The sequence below is a fragment of the Hippoglossus stenolepis genome, chromosome 14, assembly GCF_022539355.2.
Source record: "Hippoglossus stenolepis isolate QCI-W04-F060 chromosome 14, HSTE1.2, whole genome shotgun sequence".
NCBI classification, from domain to species: Eukaryota; Metazoa; Chordata; class Actinopteri; order Pleuronectiformes; family Pleuronectidae; genus Hippoglossus; species Hippoglossus stenolepis.
The window spans coordinates 22,340,644-22,353,587 of record NC_061496.1 but is presented as its reverse complement, the minus strand read 5'-3'; the positions used below and the strand labels follow the sequence as shown (position 1 = coordinate 22,353,587).

Sequence of the window (12,944 nt, the reverse complement as noted above, 5' to 3'; positions counted from 1 at the left end):
CAGTGGAGCGGGCGCCAACCGAGGAAGAGTGTGCAGCTAAGTGTGAAATAGGCTGTGGCTGAAAAAAAAATTACACTCGCTCAACTTTTAATGGCTGAGTAAATGTTTTAAAAAGTGCTCAGAACCAACATCTGCTGCAATAATTAGATGAAACCCATCTCATCCATCCTGACAGCAAAGAGAAGCGAGAGCAGAGGGCCTCAGCAGAAAGAAACAGGATTGCATGTCAAAAAACCAACCTGAAGGCTACAGTTTGTGCAGAGCTGTACCAGCAGACTAAATCATCTCGGATGGAGCCCGAAGGCACTCGACACTCTGCTTCTCCATCACCAGCTGCCATCCTCTGCAAAGGCACGAGTCGCAGGAGCGGACGGTACGAAAACAGCCCGGGGAACAGAAATTATTGATCAGAAAATGTAATCAAACTATTGATCAAGACTATTGATATCACGCTTGTGTCTGTGTGACAAGCCGATTAACCTAGCTTACCTTAAAATGTGATGTTTATACAAGAGTTTCTATTTCTGTAAATTGGACAAATCAGGTTAATTGGTTTGTTTTAGAGGTGCTAGTGGGCTCTTTTTGGATGGCGACTGACTACTTCTCCTGTTCAGTCTTTGGCTGTGTCCGAATTGATCACTTATTCACTGAACCCTACTTATAGGGTCTTCTATGCAAGGGACTATATAGTGAGCTCATCAGAAAAATCAAAGTACGCTTTCAGGCATTACTCAGCGCATTTTCTTTGTGCCGGTAACGATGTCACTGTCGCAGGATTATCACGAACAACAACAAAGTCGGCGATCAAAGGGCGGATCTAGGATTCATGGATCTTGATAAAAAAAAATCTGTCTTGATTAGGAGGCTGATATATATTAATTTGTGCGATTAGGTGCAGATCCAAAAAAAATCTGGATCTAGTGAATTTAGGTGTGGTTTCACAGGGGGACTGTTTGACCTTGGCGGAGGTATGAGCTCTCCGAGTGTCCTTCTAGTCAACTTTTTGTGTTTGTTTAACAGAGAAACCATTAAATTGACACATTTTAAGCTTAAAGCTACTGAAAGCTAATCACTTGCTGTCATGGAACAATATGAAACTACAGTATATTCCCCTTAATGTCAAACTATCCCTTCAACATGGCTTATTCTGGCCTTCTGGAAAGTATTATTAATCTCTGTAGACTATAGAGTGCTTTTGACCAAATATCATGTTTGTGCTTCACATTGTTCCTCTTGTGGTGAAAAGTAATATCATGAACGGAGTCACGAGAGGCTGCATACACTTTATACAGACCATTTTATGACTTCTATTAATGACCGATATTCTTCCCGTTGACTGGAAACTGAATATTGGCCACTTGATGTGACAGAGCAATAAAATGTGATTTATGTTTCAAAGGTCTAATTGGCAGTATTTCCTCCGTCTGCAGGCTGCACTAGTCAGATTTCTGACATATCTGAAAACCTTAGGAGATATATTCTTGGCCTGAAACTGCGCTGGCTGGTCTCTGGTCATTTATCTCTGTCTCCAGCTCCCACTGAAAAGAGAGCAGACCTGCTTCTGTGGCTCACTGCGTTTCTCTTTGGAAATATTGATTTACATAGTTCAGCAGAACAATGCCATGATGGAGATTGCTTTCCCAAAAAGAAAACAGCAAGAGGGTTGTAAATGCAGGCGGTTTAGGAACGGCTCATATAATTTCATCATAAAATCAAAATATATTATGCCATTAAATGTTATGTGCAGTAATTTCACTGACTTGACTTTTCTTTTGCTCCACATATGTTTATGTATTTTGGTCAGTTGCTCCACCACTCTCACTCTTTTCTATTCCGTCTCCTTAATAACTTTGTAATTGAAAGTTATACAATAAAACTGCGGTGGTGTCCATCCATCCATTAGTTAAACCACCAAGCCACCTCTGACGCTCGCAAGGGGGCTGCAGCCAAATAGCTGACATTGATGGAGAGGTGGGGTACATCCCGTACAAGTCGGCAGTCTATCACAACATATAGAGACAGACAACCATTCACACTCGCGTGAACACCTACAGAAAATTCAGAGTCTCCATTTAACCTAAGCTGCATGTCTTTGGACTGGGGGAGGACGCTGCAGTACCCGGAGAAAACACACGCAGGCATGAAAAGAACATGCAGACTCCACACAGAAAGACCCCAGCCGGCCGTCAGGTTCAAGAGCAGAACCTTCCTGCTGTGAGGTAATGGTGCAGTGGTGAAAAATCCAATATTTGCATCTTAAATAAAATCACTTTACTCACGTTAAAATGATTTAAATGTGCCATTGATTTATTTTCCACACGGTTTAACTTTATAGAATTTATTGTTCTACACACACTCTCTCATAATAAATGACAGTTCCCACCTGAGTGGCCTCCTGCAAACAGCATCAGTGGTTACTTCGCTGAGAGCTGGGACTTCTGCAGCCCTCATTAGAATTATTCACAGTTCTGTCATTGCCGTGTTATGCAAACATTCAGCACATGTCTGCTCCATAAATCTTCATGCGGTGTCCAGTGTAGGGAATTATCTTAGCACGGAGAGATAACAAGCAAAGCCTTGTAGCTGTTGAGGCAATATTGATTTGATTTGCTCCCTAAAAAGGGGAAATTTATAGATGTGCGCCATGTTCTCTAGAGAGCGATATTAGTTTCCCTCAGGAGGACAGGAAACTGTCTGAGTGAGGCGTGAAGAATTGGGTCCAGATTCAGCAGGAGCGCAGGCCCCTCCGTGAATGTATAACATGTTATTAAAGGAGAGAAAGTTGTTACAGGACTGTTTCTCTTGAAGGTAACCCAAAGCTATCCAGTTCTGTGGTCGCAGGCAGAAAAGTTATTTCTCGCAGCTCTCCGAGCAACGAGACAGTTGACGACACTAAGCCCTCGTCTCGGTTTCTCTGCCTTCCCCCCTCAGTTCTCCATGGTTTTCTTGAAGGGGTTTTCATTTTAACATGCATGTTACAAAGAAAATTGCAGTGCATTACAGCAGTTGTAGAAACTACTAATTTCCAACGCCCGTCCTTAGATCACTGTGTAAACAATGCAGTAATGAGGTCTTTTTTTATATTCCTGATTTGTTCATTGCAACACTAATGCTAACTTCGCAATGTTTCCTGCAGAAATGTAAAATACACAACTTCCTGTCACTGTCTAGCCATGTTTTCTAACCACTGGAAACATGTTAACGGTACCGAAGTGCACAACATCTGTGTGAGAGGACTATTAGTCTTCATGTGGTGAACAGGATGGAAAGATCTCTCCTAAACACTTTTAAAACATGATATCCAAAGATAAGTTTTCACCTTGGAAACTTCTTCTGTACCAGTACTGGAGCCTTCGATTGTATCACATGACCTTCCTCAGCAGACAGACTTGATAATGTACTTTTACTCCAGTATTGTTCTGCCGGGTGCAGAAATGTTTGTTTAACAGTCTTCTCCCTCTGTGCTGTTACGACATTTACTAAAACAAAATATCTAACAATGTTTTACGTTACTGATGCATTTGTATATTCTCAAGAGTTCAATAACTCTTTTTGACAACATTAAGGACATGATTCATGTCCGACAGAATATTTTACATCTGCAATCCTAAACATTCAGTTGAACATCCTGACTCTTCACTGTCCTGGCAGATGAACTGATGCATCTGTGGAGTTTTTATTCCAGCCACAATCGGCTGTGAAGGCTGATAACAGATGTTCAGTGTAATCTGTGTTTGGGTCGACAGACAGATTGAGGAGGTACAAGAGAGCTGAAGTGATCAAAACAAGTGTAAGTGTGTATGTGTGTGTGTTTGTACAGATGTCTTTGTGAGGACCATTTTGAGACATTTTGGCTGGTCCTCACTTTCTGATCCACTTTCCAAGAGCAGTTTTGTGGTTAGCACTGGGTTTAGGTTAGGGCAAGAGTTAGGATGAGGCATTTAGTTTTGATGGTCAAGGTTAGGGTAAGGGGCTAGTGTGTCTAGAATGTCCTCACTAAGAGAGATGTACAAACGTGTGTGTGTGTGTGTGTGTGTGTGTGTGTGTGTGTGTGTGTGTGTGTGTGTGTGTACGTCTCCTCCACAGACTGACCTCATGCTGCAGAAACTGGTCACTGGTGCTTCAGGCAGCATATGGTGAGTACTTTGGCTCGGCTGGAGACGTCAGACTGAATCAAGAAGTAGCACAGTTATTCCCAAAAAACAGATGTCAGACATTAGGATTTATCACTAAATTAATCTCAGTTAGAGACTCCATTATTATGGGTTTGTAGGTTGCAGTCAAGCCTGATAAAAAACAGTGTAGTGAATGGAGAGGATGCTTGCCTTCGTGGCTGACCTTGGCAGGATCTACATTTTAAATTCACTTAAATATTCTCTTATTGTGAAATATATACAAATTATAAACTAGAGAGCCACTGCAGTCGACAACGTAGCACAGCTAAAATAGAAACTGTCTGATCGGCCAGGAGATGAGCATCGTGTGGAGTAGGGAGAGCACGACATGAGCCAACATGAGGGCATTGAACACATGAGAGATGCATAATGTAGTTTATCTCAAGTGGGACATCGACCGCGTGGTTAATGGATGAGTTCTTCGGACATCTCCAAAAGAAGAAACACATTTTCTCATTGCAGAACAACAAATAACCTTGTTTGTGTGACCTGTTATAGGCTTATAACTCAAAAATTGTGCAGTCTTTTTAAATCAGTTTTTAGATAACTGTAATAAGGATATTTAATATTAAGTAAATGTAACAGAAAATAAAATAAAATAATGGAACCCATTTATCCATATATTATAGTTTATGAAAATGAATAAAATTATGTTATTGTCATTAAATACTATTTTCAAAAACAACCTACTCACTTAAAAGTTAAGCATTTCATAATATTATTGAAATTATTTCCTCACAGCAATGATCTGCTGGTGGTGAAACTGGACAAGGGCGCCATCATGACTGATGTGACTCGTCCTCCAGAGGCTGGTGAGATCCTCTCTCATGGGACACTGTTACATGTCTGTCTGGGCCCAACTCTACAATAATGTCACCGTGTCCTCGTCTGTCATCCTGTCTTTGCACTGCAGATCACTGCTGAACACTCAGGATCCCTGCAGTGTTTCATCTGCATAGAAAATGAATAGGATTTAGGCTGAGACAGGTGCAAATGTAACATTGTGCAACATTAAATGTCAGCAGGGTTGACTTTAACAATTGCACTGTCTGCACTCTCTGCCCACTTCTCATTTGGCGTGTGTATTGTAAATTGCCTGAGAAAGTGCCAGAGTTTGGTGCATGTGATATGTTCAATATCAATAAGAATTGAGTAAACTCTATAGCAGTCAGTGGGGGTGGGGCACTGTGCCTTTAGTCTGTGGATTGAGTTTAACATGACTTCTTCTACATAAACTACAGCAGCGATCGGCAACTGGGTCAAACCTCAAGTCAAAATCACTGCCAAATACTTTTGATAATCAGATTTTTTTATTTCGACGTAAGGGACTGAACCACAACAGGTGCGGATCTCCATCATGTCAATAGAATTCACAGAATGACTTCCCGTTTGGCAATTTGTGTAAGTAAAAGTAAAAGCACAATATTCATGTTGTTGCTGCAATGCTTTATATTGAGCTGAATTACAGAGCTTTTATTGTGAAAAGTTGTGAACTTGAGTTTGAAGATTATGTAGATTAATGAACAGATATGTGAGGTATGAATAATTAACACTACACACAACACAATAATTAATTTAGGTAAATCATTAAAACATATAGAAACTACATACAAACAATTATAAGGCAAATTCAGTTTCATTTTATGAAAAACTGACCGTAAAATCTTCACTGCAGATAAACCAGGCAGGATGAGCACAACGTTTTCTAACTTCACTCTGCACCATAGACTGTTTATAAAAAGCTCTGCACACAACGTCCAGCACACATAAAATAAAAAGTGAGAGTATATTGTAGATCTGTTTGAGGAGGACTCACTGATGACAAGGAATCATTCTGAAGTAGCTCCAGAGCTTTGACACAGGACAAACAAACAGGTAATTCCAAACAGAGAGGTTTACAATGGGCACTGCACTAGTATAATATAAGGAATAACTATGTTTTTTTGTTATAGTTTTCAAGTCGCTTAGAAAGCTATATTTTTGTGTTATTGATCTGCCCTATGCTGTCAATGCTTCAGTCCGTGTCCCTAATGACCTGCAGCAATAATGTTTGCAGCCGCAGGAGTTGTTGGGACATCAATGTCGCAGGCACTGTGATCGGTGCAGGAGGAGGTGTCATAGCTGGATGTAATATGTATGAGGCACCGAGAGGAAAGCAACTTGTACTTGTCAGAACTGAACTACCTGCTGTGAACAAGGTCAGCTGCTTAATACGCTGCTCCTCTCTACCTCGCTCTCTTCTCTAAGAGAAACTCTTGCAGTCTGAGGTCTGAAGTCTTTGGGTCAAGATAGTAGATCGTTTGAAATGCATCGGAAAATTCATTTGATAATGCATTTGGAAATGCAGTTGATAACTTCATGATGCATATATATATATATATATATAAAATAGGTACAACATCAGAGTACTTTGATCACCACTGTGTAAAGAGGGAGCTGCCTTTGCCTTTGTATCTCGTATCTTGGGTGTAACCAGCTTTCTCAGCAAATAAATAAAGAAGCTCACTGTCTTATTCCACACCTTCACCAACTGACTCAGTAATGTTAAGATAATCCTCATACCGGATTTATTTCATCTGTAACAACACAACTGTAAATGCAGCAACGACAAAGAAATAAACTGCAGCTCATGACATTTTTGTATCTATAAAATTCAGACAGGGTCTCCCAAAGGGATCAGTACTGGTCCGAATCCATTTATCATCTATTTTATCTATTCACCATCCTTAAATAATTGTAACTTTCATCTGAATGTGGATGATATCATCCTATATTGTGTTGCTGACTGAGGCTGGCCATTGAAAGCCTGTAATTATCTTTCAATGCCTACAGGCCCCACTTATTGATCCTAACTTAGTATTAAACCCAAATAAGACTAATGTATGTTGTTCTCTAGAGCCAGAAGTATTGATTTCAATAGTTTGCGTCTAACCACAATGAAGGAAACAGTTGTCGGGAGAGTCACAGACTAGAAATATCCTGGTATGTGGCTTGATGAGAAACGTACACTTAAGTATCATGTCCACAGTCTTGCCAGTAAGCTGCGGCAAAAATACTGGTAACTTTCAGAGGAACAGATCCAGTTTTCCAATGATTAGCAGAACACTGGGTTGCTGAGGCACTTTTCATGTCTGTCTTGGATGTAATGCTGCTGCCTCCATTCCTAAACCCTTGGATTCTGTGTATCATTCCATCCTCAGATTTATCATTGGTCATGTGTGGTCTTCACCATTGTGCCCTTCAAAACAAGGTTGGTGGTCCTCCTCTTTGGCACAACGATCGGCATTGGTATAAGTTTTTATATAAAGCCATTATTGGAGGTCTTCCACCCTATATTACTTCATTATTGGTTTAGTCATCTGGACCTGATCTCTCTTGATCCAACTATCTGCTTTTAGTTTCTGTGTCTCCAACGCCTACGCTAACCCAAATCATTTGCTTTTAACTGCTTAAATTGATTTTTTAAGTTGCTTTTTTCTATGCAATTATTTTTTTCACTTGATCAAAGAGGGTTTCTGTCATTTTAGTTTGTTCTTATCACACTGATGTTTGTTCAAGCTTTGATTTGTTCTGATAAGTCTGGTTTTAATTTGGTTAGTTGAAGCTATTAAAAAAAGCATTTTCTTGTGTGACTATTTTCACACATCTACAAATTACATTGTCATAGGTGCAGAGCTGTTTTGCACCAAAATACCTTTACATGTGTTCCTCAACCACAAAAGTCTTTCGATTTATAATAACGATAAACAAAGTGTCGGTTGTTGTGGTTGAGGGTGAGGGCATCAATGGTTTAGTCGCTGTCCAGGGCTTTGATCTCTCACTGGTTTAAGGTTTACCACTGCTGTTCCTCAAATCGTTTTTTCAAACAATGCGTTGTAGCCAAGTGCTCGCAGCTTAGAGGTGTGACAGAAATGCTTTTCAGTTTGTACGAGTCTATACATGCTTCCTGCTCACCTCCACCCTCCAGTCTGTCTCGGTCCTGCTTAGTCACAATCGTCTCCAGGATTTGACTTGGTCTCCACACGTGGACCTGTAGGGAGTAAAAAACCACATTCACTATGACACACGTTGCTAGTGCTGAGTCACTGAATAACTGAAGATCTGCCAAGTTCAATACATGTGCTGTAACTTTGTTTGCTTTGTTATTCGAAAAGTAGATTTTCACTTGTTTATTTATTTATCTTACTAATTATAATAATTCATGAAGTAAATAATGGTATTTACACATTAAAATAAATAAAGCACACATTTCTTGGGGGTGCAATGGTTATCCCAGGGTTAGGTACAGAGACTGTATGTGGAAATGGATGATGTGTCTCCACTAAGCGTCCCACTATCCAGAAATGAAGCCAAACATGCATCTTATGCAGTCTGTGCTGTAGTGATTGAGAGATGGAGCCCTGAAGTCCCACCGATACACGCTCAACCAATCATGAGTCATTCTCAGCTGACAATCATGATGTTTTACCCCATTTTCACTGCAGCATATAACTAATTAAAAACATATTTCAGATAAATAAACATTTGAACAAACATCAGTTTCATAAGAACCAGTTAAAATGTAACAGAGAGGATGGGATTAATGACCTATATACACAGCGCAGCCAGCCACCATGCAGGTGGCTATCAATATGCTTTGGCTTCACCCTTGCGGAGCCGTTATGTAGCCTCTTTATTCAGCTCCAAACCTCCCACTGACGCCTTTCAATCACTGTCACAGAAATCTGCTTTCGTCTTCAAAACATGAGAGAAAAGAGTAGAAAGATTTCCCATCTCAACATCAAGTTCTCATATCTTCGGACCACATTGCACTCATTAGTTTCTACACATGTTCATTTTACTATAATATGCTATTAGTTATGTAACATTGCATCACTTAACTCAGAGTACATGAGTATATGAAAGTAAACACAAGACCATGAGTTAGTTTAGTCATCTTTTCTTATGTTGCATGTTAAACCATTGTTTGATTGTTTTTCATACTCACCATGTGTTCCTTTGACCCACCGTGCAGGACAGTGCTTGAGAGGGAGCTGCTCTGCATTTCCTGGTTTGAAATACTCTTGGTGATGACATCACTGGGACAAACCAAGTGACAAAGGTTTTCTTTTCTTCAGGAACATTTGCTTTTGTCATATCCAATGAGCATTAGTTATGTTTCAATGTATTTCCTTTTAAAAAGCAATTTAATGATGTGAACTAGATTCTACAGTGGGAAAATGGGGTTAGAAGATTGTGTTTGCAGGAAGAATACTGTGTCCAGTTACCTGCTGGTGATGGTTCAGACGGAAGGTGTGAATTGAACACCCTATATAAGCAGCTGAAGTCTGCAGTGCCAGGGGAGTAGAGAGGAGAAAATGTGTTATCTACTGTGACCTGTTTAGTTGACTTGTAGTTTGAGATTTGTGAGCACTGTAAATAAATTTGCCTCTGAAACAACAAGAAATTGTCTGAGTCTGATGTTCAGAGCAGACATAATAAGAATGTCATTTAAAACAAGTCTAAATGTGTAGATATGTCCTCCAGGTTGTATGTTCGTTGAATCGAAGGAAATCAGCTCCACTTCTTCATATTTCATCTCTCCTGCTGTGTGATATGAGGAATGGCCGCCCATCACTGTGTGTGGACGACTTATGAATCGGTGTTTCCTATCAATCATCACCAAGGTCGGCCAAGTGTCGACGCTGGCGAACACTCAGGCTGATGCACCCGTGTGGGAGCTGAGCTGGAAAGCAGCATTTCACGTCAGACGAATGGCAGCGATAGTTTACCTTGATGCACAGCCTCGGCTGCATCAGGTAACAGGAGTGCCTGCAACAACTTTCAACATCTATACATCCAGGTTGTCTTCTGCCATAGATAGTATATGATAACACACAAGCACAGGATGAAAAACTCTGTGAAGGTTGAGAGGGGCTGCATTTACATGGAAAGTGATCAGCCCCCAAAGAGTGTGAAAACATTATCTACTGAAGCCTGTGGGTGGAGTGTTTGAAAACAGTCTCGCTTTCTGACAGCAAAGAAATTAATTTAGTATAATGTTTGGCTTATTTATTAAAAGTGCAAAGTTAAAATATATGCAGGCAGATGGTTACATTTGCAACAAGCCAGTGTTTATTGAAATGGAAGTGAAAAAGTTGTGCATTATAAATCTATGAATCTGAATCTGCAAAGAAGCTGAAACTGTTGAGTAAGAAGTAAAAATATTAACCCTCTGGCAACATGTAAGAATATTGAAATACTAGTAGAACTAGTATACTGTACTGAAAATATTGTAAGTGTATGTACTCAGTTTGTTTGTGTATATATATATATATATATATATATAAATGTGTGAATTGTTACATATTGTTAAATTTTTGAATTTTTATATATTGGTTAGGGACAAAATGCCAAAAGAGAAAACTGGTATATTGATAGTGAGAAATCAATCACATCCAGACTTTCTTTATTAAATACATCAGCCTTTAAACGAATCATTTAATCAAAGCTCTGGTTTCTGTTCTTTAATATAAAAAAAGAAAATTAGACAACATCGCTGTGCAAAGTTGTGTTTCCACCTGAAATCCTGACATGAGCACGAACCTTTAGATGTTTATTTATCGCCACCTGCTGGTGGATGTGTGAACCTGACAGCATCACAGCAGCTCCCCTCAGTGGAGAAGAGGAGCTCGACTGCACTGACGGCTGCAGTCATGACATGAACTCTGATTATCTAAATATAATAATGACATAACAAAAAGTCTCTCATCAATATAATCTGTCTAATTCAAACTTAATATGAAGAACAAGTCTGTCACTTTTCAAACCTATTTTCCAGCATCTGCTACACACTAAACTCTGCCATCATCGTCAAGAGAGACAGAAGTTAATAAAAAATATTAATTTGAATATGAGTTATCTTCAGTCATTATCACAGAAATCATTTTACCAAGCAGCAGCGCCTGATGAGCCTTGGGCCTTATTTTGCCCCTGGTTTTACCTCTCAGGCTGCAACGGGCCCTTCCTTCTTGGTCCAGGTTGTTGAGGTAACATGCACATTCAGGAAAAACCTGTAGATACAACCCTGGAATAAAAATAAGTTCTTACTCTCTACTTGTTCTGCTGTAATCTGTAGTTTTAGTTAAAGTTCTGCCAAAAACACACTAAAACAACATCAACCAAAGGTATGGACGTAACGCACAGGGTTCTTTCCATTAAAATATAACATCATATATTTATCTATCTAGGACTTTTCTGAAACCCACCTGTACTCTTTCAATGCAAACATGCACCAGTCACCTTTTGTAGTCACTACATCTGCTGATGATTTAATGTAAATGCTGTTATTTTACATTTACAGAGAACATTACTTCTCACAACTGTACATTTTCTGAACATTAGACAAAATATATTTACATTGCTTGATTTAGTTTTGCACTACAATCACACACTGCAGTTCATATCTACTCTGTGCCTTTTAAACTCTGTACTTATGTTGCATAATGTGTCGCTTGAGTCCTTACATGTTGTGTACTTAAATGTCACTTGAGTTCTTAAATGTTGTGTTGCTTATATGTTGTGTACTTATATTTTGTTTGAGTACTTATCTGTTTTGTTACTTATACATGGTGTACTTATACGTCAATGTGTACACCGGGGATCAGAGAGAAACAGCATTTCAATCCTATCTATGTCCTGTGCATATGTTAGAATTGACAATAAAGTTGATTTGGACTTTGGCTTGACGGTTTCAAAACCAAAAGCGGCCGATAAAATTTTTTATTTTCTGTTATTGTACCATTAAAATATACAATGTAATGTACCAATACAATTTCTGGTAAAAGGTTTGATTTGCTAAATCGATTTCAACATCAAAGTAACAGAAGTTACAGATTGGATCACCTTTTGGAAAACAATTGAAACCAATAAAATGCTATAAGCAAACAAACTTTGTTGTATATTCTCATTATGATGATGCTCATTATCCCCTTTTTGGTCAAAATGTTTGAATTGTTAAATTGTTAATTATTCCCACAGTGGTTTAGTGTCTCAGGAGGCTTAGAGGACACTGTGACACTCAGCACCACCTTTGTGCTTCAGTGCACAATAAACTGTGTGAACAGGCCCATGCTCCAGATGCAATTTTCCTTAATGCACCAGCCATGATGTCTTTAAAGTCTTTGACAATAGTCGACAGTATCTAAAATGACATCTTAACCATGTGGAGGCAGCAGGATCTCACTCAACAAGTGGATTATATTTTAAAAGACACCCTTCATATGCTTCGTGTTTTTTTGGGGATACATACATTTTGAGCAAGTAGTTTGATGTGATGTGTTGTGTTTCTACATTATTTTAATGTCCAGATGCCAAACTTTGTCCCAGATCTTACACAAAAGGGGATTTCCAAGCTGCTAAAGGTCAAAGTGGATAATGACATAATTACGGCCACATGTACATATGATATATTATAACAGGCAAATTTAATATGGAACATTATTGTTGTTTCATTATTTTAAACTATGCCTTTTGAATTCAAGGATCAAAAGACGCTGATTTTCCATCACGTCACGGTGCAGTGTCACTTTGCTCGCAGCTTTGATGGTGTGGCTGCTTCAGTGACTCAACCAGTTAGGACGAGTCTAACAGCTGAGCTTTATGGTTTTATGGACACTCATCACAAAGCTCAGCACAGCCCACTAACAGTGCTGTACTACAGGGTGGCCCCCGCAGTAACAAGAGGGCAAACACTTTGACCCTCTGTGGACTGTGCCAGCATGGCAGATT

At 39.3% G+C, this 12,944-nt stretch overlaps 1 long non-coding RNA gene across 1 annotated transcript; it reads right to left on the bottom strand.

Moving 5' to 3' along the window:
* Window positions 1-4,920: 4,920 nt before the first annotated feature.
* Window positions 4,921-9,209, bottom strand: LOC118121393. The gene is made up of 4 exons (XR_004698316.2): window positions 9,163-9,209; window positions 8,763-8,909; window positions 8,130-8,205; window positions 4,921-5,126 (listed from the first exon to the last, which is right to left on the bottom strand). It is a non-coding gene; the product is annotated as an uncharacterized LOC118121393 (long non-coding RNA).
* Window positions 9,210-12,944: the final 3,735 nt, after the last annotated feature.